Raw genomic sequence first — 15,676 nt, forward strand, 5'->3', positions numbered from 1 at the left:
GAGGACCGCCACAGGGACGGAGGACCCAGCGTTACCTCTAATATAGAGGATACGTTCATTAGAGTTACCTGTCTCTCATGAGGACCACCACAGGGACGGAGGACCCAGCGTTACCTCTAATATAGAGGATACGTTCATTAGAGTTACCTGTCTCTCATGAGGACCACCACAGGGACGGAGGACCCAGCGTTACCTCTAATGCAGAGGATACGTTCATTAGAGTTACCTGTCTCTCATGAGGACCGCCACAGGGACGGAGGACCCAGCGTTATCTCTAATGCAGAGGATACGTTCATTAGAGTTACCTGTCTCTCATGAGGACCGCCACAGGGACGGAGGACCCAGCGTTACCTCTAATGCAGAGGATACGTTCATTAGAGTTACCTGTCCATGTTGAGGACCGCCACAGGGACGGAGGACCCAGCGTTACCTCTAATATAGAGGATACGTTCATTAGAGTCACCAGCCTCAGAAATTGCAGACCAAATAAATGCTTCACAGAGTTCAAGTAACAGACACATCTCAACATCAAATGTTCAGAGGAGACTGGGTGAATCAGGCCTTCATGGTTGAATTGCTGCAAAGAAACCACTGCTAAAGAACACCAATAAGAACAAGAGACTTGCTTGGGCCAAGAAACAGGAGCAATGGACATTAGACCAGTGAAAATCTGTCCTTTGGTCTGATGAGTTCAAATTTGAGATGTTTGGTTCCAACCGCTGTGTCTTTGTGAGACAGAGTAGGTGAACAGATGATCTCCACATGTGTGGTTCCCACTGTGAAGCATGGAGGAGGAGGTGTGATGGTGCTTTGCTGGTGACACTGTCAGTGATTTATTTAGAATTCAAGGCACGTTTAACTTCTTGGCGCACCCATCCATCCAGCTTACTCCAATCGGTCCTAGAGAAAAAGGAATTGATATATTATCGAATAGATATCAGAAAAACACCTTGAGGATGGATTCTAAACAACATTTGCCATGTTTCTGTCGATATTATGGAGCTAATTTGGAATATTTTTCTGCGTTGTGGTGACCGCAATTTCCAGGTGATTTCTCAGCCAAACGTGAAGAACAAATGGAGCTACTTCGCCTACAAAAATAATATTTGGGAAAAAATTAACTTTGGCTGTCTACCTGGGAGTCTCGTGAGTGAAAACATCGGAAGTTCATCAAAGGTAAACTATTTAATTTGATCGCTTTTCTGATTTCCGTAACAAGTTTGCCTGCTGCTAGCAAGGCATAATGCTTGACTATGGCTATGATGATAAACTTACACAAATGCTTGTCTAGCGTTGGCTGTAAAGCATATTTTGAAAATCTGAGATGACAGGGTGATTAACAAAAGGCTAAGCTGTGTTCCAATATATTTCACTTGTGATTTTCATGAATAGGAATATTTTCTAGGAAGATTTATGTCCGTTGCGTTATGCTAATTAGTGTCAGGTGATGATAACGGTCCCGTTCACGGGCTGGGCGTCACTACAGGTTAATCCACCTGGCGTGTCAGATTTCAAAAAAGCTTTACAGCAAAAGCTATCCAAGCATTTATGTTAGGACATCTCTCTCAGAAGACAAAACATTACAAATAGCTAGCAGCAAAGTAGATTGGTCACGAAAAGCAATAAAATGAATCACTTACCTTTGATGATCTTCGGATGTTTGCACTCACGAGACTCCCAGTTACACAATAAATGTTCCTTTTGTTCGATAAAGATTATTTTTATATTCAAAAACCTCCATTTGATTGGCGCGTTTTGTTCAGATATTCACAGGCTTGTGCAGGTCATGACGGGCAGATGACAATTCCAAATTGTATCCGTAAAGTTCGTAGAAACATGTCAAATGTTTTTCATAATCAATCCTCAGGTTGTTTTTACAATAAATAATCGATAATATTTCAACCGGACCGTAGCTTTTTCAATAGGAGAGAGAGAGAAAATGTCTGCTCCAAGCTGTTGCGCATGCAAAACTCTGCTGGCACCCAGCCATCCACTGACACAATGTGATTGTTCTCGCTAATTTTTCAGAATAAAAGTCTCAAACTATGTCTAAAGACTGTTCACACCATGTGCAAGCCATAGGAAAAGGACTCTGGTTGATGTCCCTTTAAATGGAGGGAAGGCATGCAATGGAACAGGGAGATTCGTTTCTCTTAGGCACTTCCTGGTTGGATTTTCCTCAGGTTTTCGCCTGCAATATCAGTTATGTTATACCCACAGACAATATTTTGACAGTTTTGGAAGCTGTAGAGTGTTTTCTATCCTAATCTGACAATTATATGCATATTCTAGATTCTGGGCCTGAGAAATAGGCAGTTTCAGTTGGGTACCTTTTTCATCCAAACATCTAAATGCTGCCCCCTACACTCCACAGGTTAACCAGCATGGCTACCACAGCATTCTGCAGCGATACACCATCCCATCTGGTTTGGGCTTAGTGGGACTGTCATTTGTTTTTCAACAGGACAATGACCCAACACACCTCCAGGCTGTGTAAGGACTATTCGACCAAGAAGGAGAGCTGCATCAGATGACCTGGCCTCCACAATCACCCAATCTGAAACCCAATTGAGATGTTTATTTTATATATTAAACCTTTATTTAAGGTTAAATAAATAAAGTCAGTTAAGAAAATATTCTAATTTACAATGACGGCCTACCCAGGCCAAACCCGGACGATGCTGGGCCAGTTGTGCACCTTCCTATGGGACTCCCAAACATGGTTGGATGTGATACAGCCTGGATTCGAACCAGGGACTGTGGTGACGCCTCTTGCGCTGAGATGCAGTGCCTTAGACTGCTGCGCCACTCGGGAGCTGTGTAAGGGCTATTTGACCAAGAAGGAGAGTGATGGAGTGCAGCACCAGATGACCTGGTCTCCACAATCACCTGGCCTCAACCCAATTGAAATGGTTTGGGCTGAGTTGGACCGCAGAATGAAGGAAAATCAGCCAACAAGTGCTCAGCATATGTGGGAACTCCTTCAAGACTGTTGGAAAAGTATTCCAGGTGAATCTGATTGAGAGAATGCCAAGAGTGTGCAAAGCTGTCGATCAAGGCAAAGGGTGGCTATTTGAAGAATCTGAGCATGAGTAGGTGTGTCCAAACCTCTGACTGGTACTGAATGTCAATTAGTTGTTTCATATCCAGAAAAAAAAAGCCTGGTTAATCGCTCAACACACACACACACACACACACACACACACACACACACACACACACACACACACACACACACACACACACACACACACACACACACACACACACACACACACACACACACACACACACACGCACACTGTTGATGCACTAGGCTAGGATATGATGTCATCCACACTAATTATAAATCCTGCATTATGTTTTGAGTCTGTGTCCCAAAAGGCACTTTGTTCCCTATATAATGCACTACTTACTTTTGACTGTGGCTCTAAACTAGGGAATAGTGTGCCATTTGAAACGCAGCCCCGTCTCAGGCTGAATGGGTGTTTCCAGCACCAGGCCTGGACAGATAACTGTCTACTTTCGTGTTTCCAATGTCAACATCCTGTAACAGACACGTTACACGGAGTCGGCATGCATTGACCTGTGTGGCTTAACTCTTGTCTGGCAGTTGCAGAGAAGGAGGAGGGAGATTATGAAGTAGCAAGTAGATACATCATAGAGTGATGTGCTACTTCCATAGACTTGTTATAGACTATGGACATAGACTTGTTATAGACTATGGACATAGACTTGTTATAGACTATGGACATAGACTTGTTATAGACTATGGACATAGACTTGTTATAGACTATGGACATAGACTTGTTATAGACTATGGACATAGACTTGTTATAGACTATGGACATAGACTTGTTATAGACTATGGACATAGACTGGACCAATAAATGTCTTGCTTTGTTTGTCGTATTGTTGTCCTGGACCAATAAATGTCTTGCTTTGTTTGTCGTATTGTTGTCCTGGACCAATAAATGTCTTGCTTTGTTTGTCGTATTGTTGTCCTGGACCAATAAATGTCTTGCTTTGTTTGTCGTATTGTTGTCCTGGACCAATAAATGTCTTGCTTTGTTTGTTGTAGTGTTGTCCTGGACCAATAAATGTCTTGCTTTGTTTGTCGTATTGTTGTCCTGGACCAATAAATGTCTTGCTTTGTTTGTTGTAGTGTTGTCTTGGACCAATAAATGTCTTGCTTTGTTTGGTAATATTGTTGTCCTGGACCAATAAATGTCTTGCTTTGTTTGTCGTATTGTTGTCCTGGACCAATAAATGTCTTGCTTTGTTTGGTAATATTGTTGTCCTGGACCAATAAATGTCTTGCTTTGTTTGTCGTATTGTTGTCCTGGACCAATAAATGTCTTGCTTTGTTTGTCGTATTGTTGTCCTGGACCAATAAATGTCTTGCTTTGTTTGTCGTATTGTTGTCCTGGACCAATAAATGTCTTGCTTTGTTTGTCGTATTGTTGTCCTGGACCAATAAATGTCTTGCTTTGTTTGGTAATATTGTTGTCCTGGACCAATAAATGTCTTGCTTTGTTTGTCGTATTGTTGTCCTGGACCAATAAATGTCTTGCTTTGTTTGTCGTATTGTTGTCCTGGACCAATAAATGTCTTGCTTTGTTTGTCGTATTGTTGTCCTGGACCAATAAATGTCTTGCTTTGTTTGTTGTATTGTTGTCCTGGACCAATAAATGTCTTGCTTTGTTTGTCGTATTGTTGTCCTGGACCAATAAATGTCTTGCTTTGTTTGTTGTATTGTTGTCCTGGACCAATAAATGTCTTGCTTTGTTTGTCGTATTGTTGTCCTGGACCAATAAATGTCTTGCTTTGTTTGTTGTATTGTTGTCCTGGACCAATAAATGTCTTGCTTTGTTTGTCGTATTGTTGTCCTGGACCAATAAATGTCTTGCTTTGTTTGTAGTATTGTTGTCCTGGACCAATAAATGTCTTGCTTTGTTTGTCGTATTGTTGTCCTGGACCAATAAATGTCTTGCTTTGTTTGTTGTAGTGTTGTCCTGGACCAATAAATGTCTTGCTTTGTTTGTCGTATTGTTGTCCTGGACCAATAAATGTCTTGCTTTGTTTGTTGTAGTGTTGTCTTGGACCAATAAATGTCTTGCTTTGTTTGTCGTATTGTTGTCCTGGACCAATAAATGTCTTGCTTTGTTTGGTAATATTGTTGCCCCATGATTCTCAATCAGAGACTTCTAAGGACACCTGCCTCTGATTGAGAACGATACTAGGCCGAACACAAAAACCAACATAGAAAAACAAACATAGACTGCCCACCCCAACTCACGCCCTGACCATACAAAAACAAAGACAAAACAAAGGAACTAAGGTCAGAACGTGACGTAAAGTGGAATTTGGGAACTTCAGAATCCTTTAAAAGTTTTAAATACACTACAATTTGCATTTCCTGCACATTACAGACGTGTTGCAGAATGTTCTGGAGTGGGAGTTGGATGTGTCCTCTACCCAACAACAGCCCTGCTTAAGTGCCCTAAAGTTCAGACAGAGTTATTCCCTCTACAGTTCCCCTGCAGTGTCTTTACACACACACGCACACGCACAGCGTGGCAAGGGAGGTTAGTTAAAGTGTAAGTGCTGACAGTGCTGTTACTCACAGAAGTCCTCGAAGTCAAGGACAACTCTTCTGTGCTTCCACTCCTAACACTCCTGTTTGAATGTGTGAACACATTCTGCACCTACAGACCTAACCTTGTGTACACTGAGTGTAAAAAACATTAGGAACACCATCCTAATATTGAGTTGCAACCTGCCCCCTTTTGCAGCCAGAACAGCCTCAATGGTTTGGGGAATGGACTCTTCCGGGTGTCGAAAACATTCCACGTCGACTCCAAAGCTTCCCACAGTTGGTTCGGGGGAATGGACTCTTCCGGGTGTCGAAAACATTCCATGTCGACTCCAAAGCTTCCCACAGTTGGTTCGGGGAATGGACTCTTCCGGGTGTCGAAAACATTCCACGTCGACTCCAAAACTTCCCACAGTTGTGTCAAGTTGGCTGGATGTCTTTTGGGTGGTGGACCGATACACACGGGAAACTATTGAGGGTGAAAAACCCAGTTGCATTGCAGTTCTTGACACATTCAAAACGGTGCGCTCTCATCCTTCTTTAAACTTTCCCCCCCCTCTTCATCTACACTGATTTGAAGTGGATTTAACAAGCGACATCAATAAGGGATCATAGCTTTTCACCTAGTCGGTCTATGTCACCAAGTCGGTCTATGTCACCTAGTCAGTCTTTGTCACCTAGTCGTTCTTTGTCACCTAGTCGGTCTATGTCACCTAGTCGGTCTATGTCACCTAGTCAGTCTGTCACCTAGTCTTTCTTTGTCACCTAGTCAGTCTGTCACCTAGTCGTTCTTTGAAAGAGCATGTGTCCTTATTGTTTTGTGAATGCCCCGATGACCTCTGGCTGTTCTTAGGGCAAAAAAAGGGTGAAATTCAATATGAATTAACATATTATTATTTCATGTTTGGTCAACTCAGTGTATTTCCCCCCTTAAAATGTTCCTCGTCATTTTATATGATGTAGCATTTTCCAATAATCCAGACTATTATATTTATATCCTACAGAAAGGATTTGAAGCTAAGGAAAGGTTTTCAATATGTTTTTAGGGAAGGACAAATGTTATTTGCTTACGTGTCTGAGGGAGATGCGGTGGAGGGGGCTTTGAATTATGGGTAATTTTTAGGTGGGTTGGTGTGCGTGTTTGAGTTCACCAAATTTTCTATGTCCATTCAGAAAGTTTCCTAAAATAAGCTCGTCTTGCCTTCATCGCTTCAATCAGATAGAAACAACGGTGTCTTGCAGGGTCAGCAGTGAGAAGAATGACGACAGGTGCAGGTTTTGCATTTCCTCTAATTTTAAATGAATGAATGAACTGAATTCAACTGAATGAACTGAATTAATTCAACTGAATGCAATTAATTCAACTGAATGAACTGAACTGAATTCAACTGAATGAACAGAATTAATTCAACTGAATTTAACTGAATGAAACATAGCCAAGCTCCTTTCATGATTCATCCTACAGGACGCATAGCCTACATCAAATCAAATCAAATTGTAATGGTCACGTGCATGTGATTAGCAGATGTTATTGCGTGTGTAGCGAAATGCTTGTGTTTCTAGCTCCAACAGTGCAGTACTATCTAACAAGTAATATCTAACAATACACACAACTGTCGTGTCTTTGACTATGCCGGATTAACCTTTCTGATCTCCCCATCCCGGATCCGGGTTCGTGAATACAGACTCAAGCTCATTACCATAACGCAACGTTAACTATTCATGAAAATCGCAAATGAAATGAAATAAATATGCTAGCTCTCAAGCTTAGCCTTTTGTTAACAACACTGTCATCTCAGATTTTCAAAATATGCTTCTCAACCATTGCAAAACAAGCATTTGTGTAACAGTATTGATGGCTAACGTAGCATTTAGCATTAGCATTCAGCTGGCAACATTTACACAAAAAAACAGAAAAGCATTCAAAAAAATCATTTACCTTTGAAGAACTTCAGATGTTTTCAATGAGGAGACTCTCAGATAGCAAATGTTCAGTTTTTCCTGAAAGATTATTTGTTTAGGACAAATCGCTCCGTTTTCTGCGTCACGTTTAGCTATGAAAAAACCCCTGTATCCAGGATTGTGTAAATCTATCAGCAAGCTCATTAGCATAACACAACGTTAACTATTTATGAAAATAAATATGAAATAAATATGCCATCTCTCAAGCTTAGCCTTTTGTAAACAACACTGTCATCTCAGATTTTCAAAATATGCTTCTCAACCATAGGAAAACAATAATTTGTGTAAAAGTAGCTAGCTAGAGTTAGCATTTCGCGTTAGCATTTAGCGTTAGCATTAGCGTTAGCATCCAGCACGCAACATTAACAAAAACATAAAAGCCTTCAAATAAAATCATTTACCTTTGAAGAACTTCTGATGTTTTCAATGAGGATACTCTCAGTTAGATAGCAGATGCTCAGTTTTTCCAAAAAGATTCCTTGTGTATTAGAAATAGCTCCGTTTTATACATCACATTTGGCTACCAAAAAAAATCCATAAATTCAGTCCTCAAAACGCAAACTTTTTTCCAAATTAACTCCATAATATCGACTGAAAACATGGCAAACGTTGTTTAGAATCAATCATCAAGGTGTTTTTCACATATCTCTTCATTGATACATCGTTCTTGGACACATGCTTTCTCCCCTGAATCAAATGGTAAAGTGGAAGCAGCTGGCAATTGCGCACCGAATTCGACGCAGGACACCAGGCGGACACTTGGAAAATGTAGTCTCTTATGGTCAATCTTCCAATGATATGCCTACAAATACGTCACAATGCTGCTAAGACCTTGGGCGAACGACAGAAAGTGTAGGCTCATTCGTTGCGCAATCACAGCCATATAAGGAGAGAATGGAAAACAGAGCTTCAGAAATTCTGCTAATTCCTGGGTGATGCATCATCTTGGTTTCGCCTGTAGAATGAGTTCTGGGGCACTTACAGACAAAATCTTTGCAGATTCTGAAACTTCAGAGTGTTTTCTTTCCAAAACTGTCAAGAATATGCATAGTCGAGCATCTTTTCGTGACAAAATATCGCGCTTAAAACGGGAACGTTTTTTATCCAAAAATGAAATAGCGCCCCTAGAGCTCTAAGAGGTTAAGTGATATGACATGCTATTCTATAAAATCATTTCTCTGTAATTAATATCACTTGATAGAGCTAATCATGTAAATGTAATTAACTAGAGAGTCGGGCACCACAAAATAATATTTATAGAGCTGTTATATTCTGAATAAATTCTTAAAGACCTAGTAATATTTTACATCAATAGCAGTCAATATTAATCGTCACCTTTTTTCAGTCTCATCTGAAAGTTGGAAATTCTCGGTTATCTTCACGAACCCTGGCTAACAAATCTAAGCAATACAAATTGGGTTTAATTATTTATTTACTAAATACCTAACGAATCACACAGAATTACATATACACAGAATGCAAATTATGTCATACAGAAAATGTCCCTGGTGGATGGAGCCGACATAACGGCTGGTTACACAAAGGAAAGGGGGTTGGGTTTGAGTGAAAGAGCGGGAAGACTGAGGAACAAAGGGAGAAGCCATGCTATCGTAAATACAGTATCTTAATCATTCTAAATTACCGCCCATTTGGAAAAGGAAAATGCAAAAAATATATTTACTCTGAGCTGCGCTCCGGTAGGTTGGTCGTAGAGGCTGGCCGTGTTGGCCAACACAGTCCTTGAAAGAATGTCTCTGGTGGTAAATTGGCTACGTTGTAGTAACGTCATTGTGTTGTGTCTTTATACGTCATCCGTCCATTCCTAGCCCACGTTTACAGCGGCCGCTGCTAAAGGGTGTGTTTCATAGTTTATAACCCATGTCTCTTCACAGGGGCGGGCCAATGATTGAGCAGAGCTCTAACCTTATGAAAACCCAATTCTCTCATTTGGAAGCTAAAATTACATTTAATCTTTTCACAAATAGTTTCATATTTAAACATTTAAATTGCACAACAATTCCATGTGAATCTGATAACTAGAATGTGTAGATTTTCCCAGATACAGTTGATGTCGTCCTGTCATCAGTCATGATGTCTCAGATGACAACTGAACTGACATCATATTCATTAAGTTAAGAAATATGGTTCCTTTCCCCCCACCGTTTGATGTTCCCAGAATCTCTATGTTTAACAAAGGCTATTGAGGAGTCCTTCAGTAGAATCAAGATAGAGAGGGAAGGGAGAAAGGTATTTATGGGGGGAGGTCATAAACCTTACCCACAGGCCAATGTCATGACACAACATATACCCAACAAACACAAATATAAGTAAGAATTAATTAACCTCTTGGACCCCCCCCCCCCCCCCCCCCGATCCGGGATAATTGTCATCAACTAAATAGCATAGCGCAACGGTCCAAATAATCTTACTAGAAAATATTTATATTCATGAAATCACAAGTGAAATATAGCGAAACACAGTCCCTCTATCTTTTTTGTAGATGTTATAACCATGTATTGCTACCACTGTATCATCAAAGGTATTATCTAAGTGAGTTTCAGTCAGAATATGAATGTCATCTGTTACAAGGACATTCAGAGCAATTGGAGGGGCATAAATTAAGATGGCGTTGGAGGAGATGAGGCACTGATTAGAGGGGGGCGTAACATCCATTCTTAGTGTGGACCTTAAGAACCTGGAAAATCTCCACACCCGTCAAGCACCTCAACTCAAGGCAGGCTCGATGGGCCCTGTTATTTACTCATTTTAATATCTCCTACCGCCCTGGGAACAAGAATGTGACGCGCTCTTACGCCTGTATAGCCCTGCTGCTACACCGTCTGACCCCGAGATCATCCTCCCTACCTCCTGTCAGCGGCTGTAGTAAAGAGAGTCCTGGTCTTGGAATGGGAACATCCCTCTAGAATTCCCTGCCATCCTTGCATCAGACCCTGGATTTCATTCGACAACATTTTTGGTGGCCCGCCATGGTTCCTGTTGCCTCCGTGTTCATCGCCGCCTGCACTGTGTGTGCGAAGAATAAGACTCAACCACTGCCATTTCCTCATCGCCCCTGGTCCCATATACCCCTGGACTTCGTCACTGGTCTCCCTCCGTCAGATGGCAACACCACCATCCTAACGGTAGTGGATAGATTTTACAAAGCCGCCCATTTTATTCTCCTTCCTATGTTACCAAGGAGACGCCCAGCTCAGGGTGCAGCATGTTATCCAGCCTGTTCTCTGGTTTTCATCCCCAGTCTAACAACCAGTTGGAGCAAGCCAATCAGGACCTGGAGACAGCTCTTCGTTGCCTCATCTTCGCCAACCCCACTACCTGGAGCCAGCAACTGGTGTGGATGGAATATGCCCGCAACACCCTTCCCCGCTCGGCCACTGGCCTCTCACCCTTTGAGTGTTCCTTGGGATATCAGCCCCTGCTCTTCCTTGTGCAAGAGGAAGAAGTCAGCCTCTGCCCAGATGTTCATCCGCCGCTGTCGCCGTACCTGGACGAGAGCCCGGTCCACTCTTCTTAAGACCACCTCCAGGTATCGGTGACAGGCGGACCACCACCGGACCCCTGCTCCCCGTTATTGTTTCGGGCAGAAGGTATGGCTTTCCACCCGGGATCTGCCCCCTGGGTGGAGTCCCGTAAACTTTCCCTCTGTTTTATCGGCCATTTTCCTATCTCTAAAATCCTCTACTGTTTGTCTTCTGTTGTCCCTCACACTCCGTATACATCCTCCTTTTCATGTGTCTAGGATTAAACCACTGTCTCACACCTCTCACCCCCGACTCATCGACGGCCATCCGGCGTACACGGTGAGGCGCATCCTGAGTGTTCGACCTCGGGGCAGGGAGGGTCCTGGAGGAGAAGTGATGGGTCCCCGCTAGGAACATCCTGGACCCAGGCCTCATCGCTGAGTTCAGCCGCCGGCACCCCAGTCAACCAGGTATGCGCCCAGGTAGGACACCAGGTGATGCACTTAGAAGGGGAGGTAATGTCACACCCTGATCTGTTTCACCTGTTTTGTGCTTGTTCCTCCCACTTTTCCCCATTATCTCCTGTGTATTTATACCTGTGTTTTCTATTTGTCTGTTGCCAGTCCGTCTTGTCTTGTCAGGTCGTACCAGCTTGTTTCCCGGTTTCCTGTTCTCAAGTTTTGTTTCTAGTCTTCCTGAGCCTACCTGTCCTGACCCTGAGCCTACCTGTCTTGACCCTGAGCCTGTCCTGACCCTGAGCCTGTCCTGACCCTGAGCCTGTCCCGTCCTGACCCTGAGCCTGTCCTGTCCTGACCCTGAGCCTGTCCCGTCCTGACCCTGAGTCTGTCCCGTCCTGACCCTGAGCCCGTCTTGTCCTGACCCTGAGACTTTCCTGTCCTGACCCTGAGCCTGTCCTGTCCTGACCCTGAGCCTGTCTTGTCCTGTCCTCACCCTGAGCCTGTCCTGTCCTGACCCTGATTCTGTCCTGTCCTGACCTGACCCTGAGCCTGTCCTGTCCTGACCCTGAGCCTGTCCTGTCCTGACCTGACCCTGAGCCTGCCTGACTCTGACCTGGATCACTGCCTGCCCTTTGCCAGCCCCCTGTGTTATAATAAATATCTGACATTTGAACACTCCGCCTCCTGGTTCTGCATCTGGGTCTTATCCCGAGCCGGGATAACAGTAACCAAGGCTCCGGAGGGGGAGGAGCAGGTAGGCTACACACTGACAAACAGACGCTGGAAGAAGTTTCTGTGTGGGCTTTGCCTATGCATTTTTTTTGTTGTGAGACTGGAAAAAAATCTAAAAGAACATTATTAACCGGTTGTCATCCATTTAAAAATAACAGTCCTTTTCCCAAATAGTATAGAACACTTTCGTTCCCGGTTCTGATTCTGTTCCTAGAAACATTTAGGTATTTTCCTGTTTTCAGTTCTGTTCCCTGAACCATTTCATTTCAACACTTTCCAACCTACCTCTCTATTCCAACTTCTCCATCTCTCTACTTCTGCTCCCTCTCCCTGTCTCTATCTCTCTCTCCGTTCTTCCCATTCATCTCTCTCTCTCCCTCTCCCTGTCTCTCTCTCCCTTCTCCCCATCATCTCTTTCTCTCCCTCTCCCTGTCTCTATTTATCTCTCTCTTCTCCCCATCCAGCCATCTCTCTCCCTTCTCCCTATCCATTGCTCTCCTCTCTCTGTCCCTTCTAATCTCTCCTCTCTCTCTCTCTCCTCCATCTCTCTCCTCTCTTTCTCCTCTCTCTACTCTCTCTCCCTTCTCCCTATCCATCGCTCTATTTCTACTCTCTCCTCCCTTTGTCCCGTCTGTCTTTTTCTTTCTCTCTCCCCCTCTCCCTGCCTCGATCTCACTCTCCCTACTCCCTCTCCTCTCTCTCTCTCTCTCTTTCCCTCCTCCCCTCTCTATGTCTCTCACTCTCCCCCCTCCCCTCTCTGGGGTACAGTTCAGGTCTAACAGAACATGTGGATCAGGTTAAAGGCAGCAGACTGGTTTGGACCAGAACCAACCTTCTGTCACAGGACATTGATCTTTATTCCCCTCTTTCCATACCCTTATAGCTACATACTATACAGGAATGGCTTTTACAGATGTTCACTGTGCTCTCTCAATCTCACATTTTTCATCTCTCTCTCTCTCTCTCTCTCTCTCTCTCTCTCTCTCTCTCTCTCTCTCTCTCTCTCTCTCTCTCTCTCTCTCTCTCTCTCTCTCTCTCTCTCTCTCTCTCTCTCTCTCTCTCTCTCTCTCTCTCTCTCTCTCTCTCTCTCTCTCTCTCTCTCTCTCTCCACTTAGGGCAACTCAATATTAGGAAGGTGTTCTTAATGTTTTGTATAGTCAGTGAAGTTTGAAACTTATTTTGAGCTTTAAAAAAAAAAATAGGCATTTCGAGGAGAGATGCACAGATTGATCTTCTTGCTTGCTAAAAAATAGGCTACAGCGTTGTCAATGAACTGGAAGTTTGAATGGAGAGAGCAATGTGTAGCCTAGCTCTGTTGTGATGTGATCACATTTGCTAAATTGATACTTAGCTGCACTGATACATTACAAATGTAGAAATCAGCCATAGAAAATTAATTCATTAATTCACTCCACAAAACCACAGACTTGTCAGTAGAAGTGTCCCAGATAACAATTTATATTTGTCAACACCTTATTTTCACATGTGGAAAGGCCCCAAAAAAAACAAGCCTGTTCCAGAAAAATCACAGACGTTTTGTTGTAGGACGATATTTCGCAATTGATGTGAACAGTGTCATAAACAATTTAAAAAAACATTCTTCCTAATTATTGGGAACAAAAATAATGGACTTTCTGTAAACAAGCCTTTAACCAGATTAAATCATGACAAGAGCGTTTGATTCTTATTAAAGAGATGGATTCCAGACAGGCTACTTTAGGGAACTTTCTGAATGGACATACAGGCCTATAGAGAGAACCAGTCAACTCCCACAGGCAAAACCCAGTAAAATGACCTGTCAATCAAAGCCACCAGCTCATGTCAGACACAAGAGCAAATACTTCTCTTTCCTTAAAAACATATTTTTAAAAAAAACTTAAAAGTAGGCATTAAGATAATGACTTGACAAGGAAAGAATGAAGGAAAGAGAGACTGCTATGCGATAGTATGAAGATGAAATGCATGCTGGTCATTTATGAACATTTGAACATCTTGGCCATGTTCTGTTATAATCTCCACCCGGCACAGCCAGAAGAGGACTGGCCACCCCACATAGCCTGGTTCCTCTCTAGGTTTCTTCCTAGGTTTTGGCCTTTCTAGGGAGTTTTTCCTAGCCACCGTGCCTTCTACACCTGCATTGCTTGCTGTTTGGGGTTTTAGGCTGGGTTTCTGTACAGCACTTTGAGATATCAGCTGATGTACGAAGGGCTATATAAATAAATTTGATTTGAATTTGATTTGATGAAATGAACAATCTTTACAATAGAAAGAAATATGCGCAACATGTCCATAACCTATTTATCAGTTAGTCTGTAAATTAAGAAAAGATTCCGGATCAAATTATGCCAGGTTGAATTGGTTTGGCCCATTGTCCCATCAAATTATGCCAGGTTGAATTGGTTTGGCCCATTGTCCCATCAAATTATGCCAGGTTGGATAGGATTGGCCCATTGTCCATCAAATTATGCCAGGTTGGATAGGATTGGCCCATTGTCCCATCAAATTATGCCAGGTTGGATAGGATTGGCCCATTGTCCATCAAATTATGCCAGGTTGGAAAGGATTAGCCCATTGTCCATCAAATTATGCCAGATTGGATAGGATTGACCCATTGTCCATCAAATTATTCCAGGTTGGATAGGATTGGCCCATTGTCCATCAAATTATGCCAGGTTGGATAGGATTGGCCCATTGTCCATTTGACACAACATTAAAGCAGACTAAGGACAACCTTGTCGAACCATTGTCCATTTGACACAACATTAAAGCAGACTAAGGACAACCTTGTCGAACCATTGTCCATTTGACACAACATTAAAGCAGACTAAGGACAACCTTGTCGAACCATTGTCCATTTGACACAACATTAAAGCAGACTAAGTGCCAGGACAACGTTGTCGAACCATTGTCCATTTGACACAACATTAAAGCAGACTAAGGACAACCTTGTCGAACCATTGTCCATTTGACACAACATTAAAGCAGACTAAGGACAACCTTGTCGACTGCTGTTGAATAATTAACGAATAGTCAAAACACATTCAATCGGTTTTAAAAGAAGACTGATTTATTGATTTACTAACAAGCAATTAAAATGTACGTTGTATAAAAGAAAGTCCAGAACAGCATATGATTGTTTTACTGAAGTGGCACACTATATAGGTGTTACAGGAATTATATTCCTCTATGTTTTAATACCCAATTAAAATTAAACACTCTGTCAATTCATAAGAATTTGTATGACTCTTATTTGTATAAAATGGACAGAGACCAGTCTTAAAAGTCAACCAGCAGAGTTTATTCTCGAGAGTACTGCCCATGATACATTTTGCCACAGGTTATAAACTGAAAATGACGTCATTAGTTTTAGTACTAGCCCGTCTCATCTCCGCTCCAGTACAATGGCTGTATGGTTCTCAAGCTTTCCCACATCGTCTCCCCCTATT

The 15,676-nt window shown here is 42.6% G+C and overlaps 1 long non-coding RNA gene across 1 annotated transcript in view; it reads right to left on the reverse strand.

The window, feature by feature from the left end:
• The window catches only part of LOC149970189 (uncharacterized), a 363,175-nt gene extending 355,109 nt beyond the window's left edge, over window positions 1–8,066 (reverse strand). The window contains exons 1-2 of the long non-coding RNA XR_016493481.1: window positions 7,960–8,066; window positions 7,536–7,597 (exon numbers count right to left, since the gene is read on the reverse strand). This is a non-coding gene — a long non-coding RNA (uncharacterized LOC149970189). The remainder of the gene's footprint in view (window positions 1–7,535; window positions 7,598–7,959) is intronic.
• Between the last annotated feature and the right edge of the window lie 7,610 nt (window positions 8,067–15,676).

Source organism: Oncorhynchus mykiss, chromosome 30 (genome assembly GCF_057628025.1).
Source record: "Oncorhynchus mykiss isolate SJ-2025 chromosome 30, ASM5762802v1, whole genome shotgun sequence".
Taxonomy (NCBI): Eukaryota; Metazoa; Chordata; class Actinopteri; order Salmoniformes; family Salmonidae; genus Oncorhynchus; species Oncorhynchus mykiss.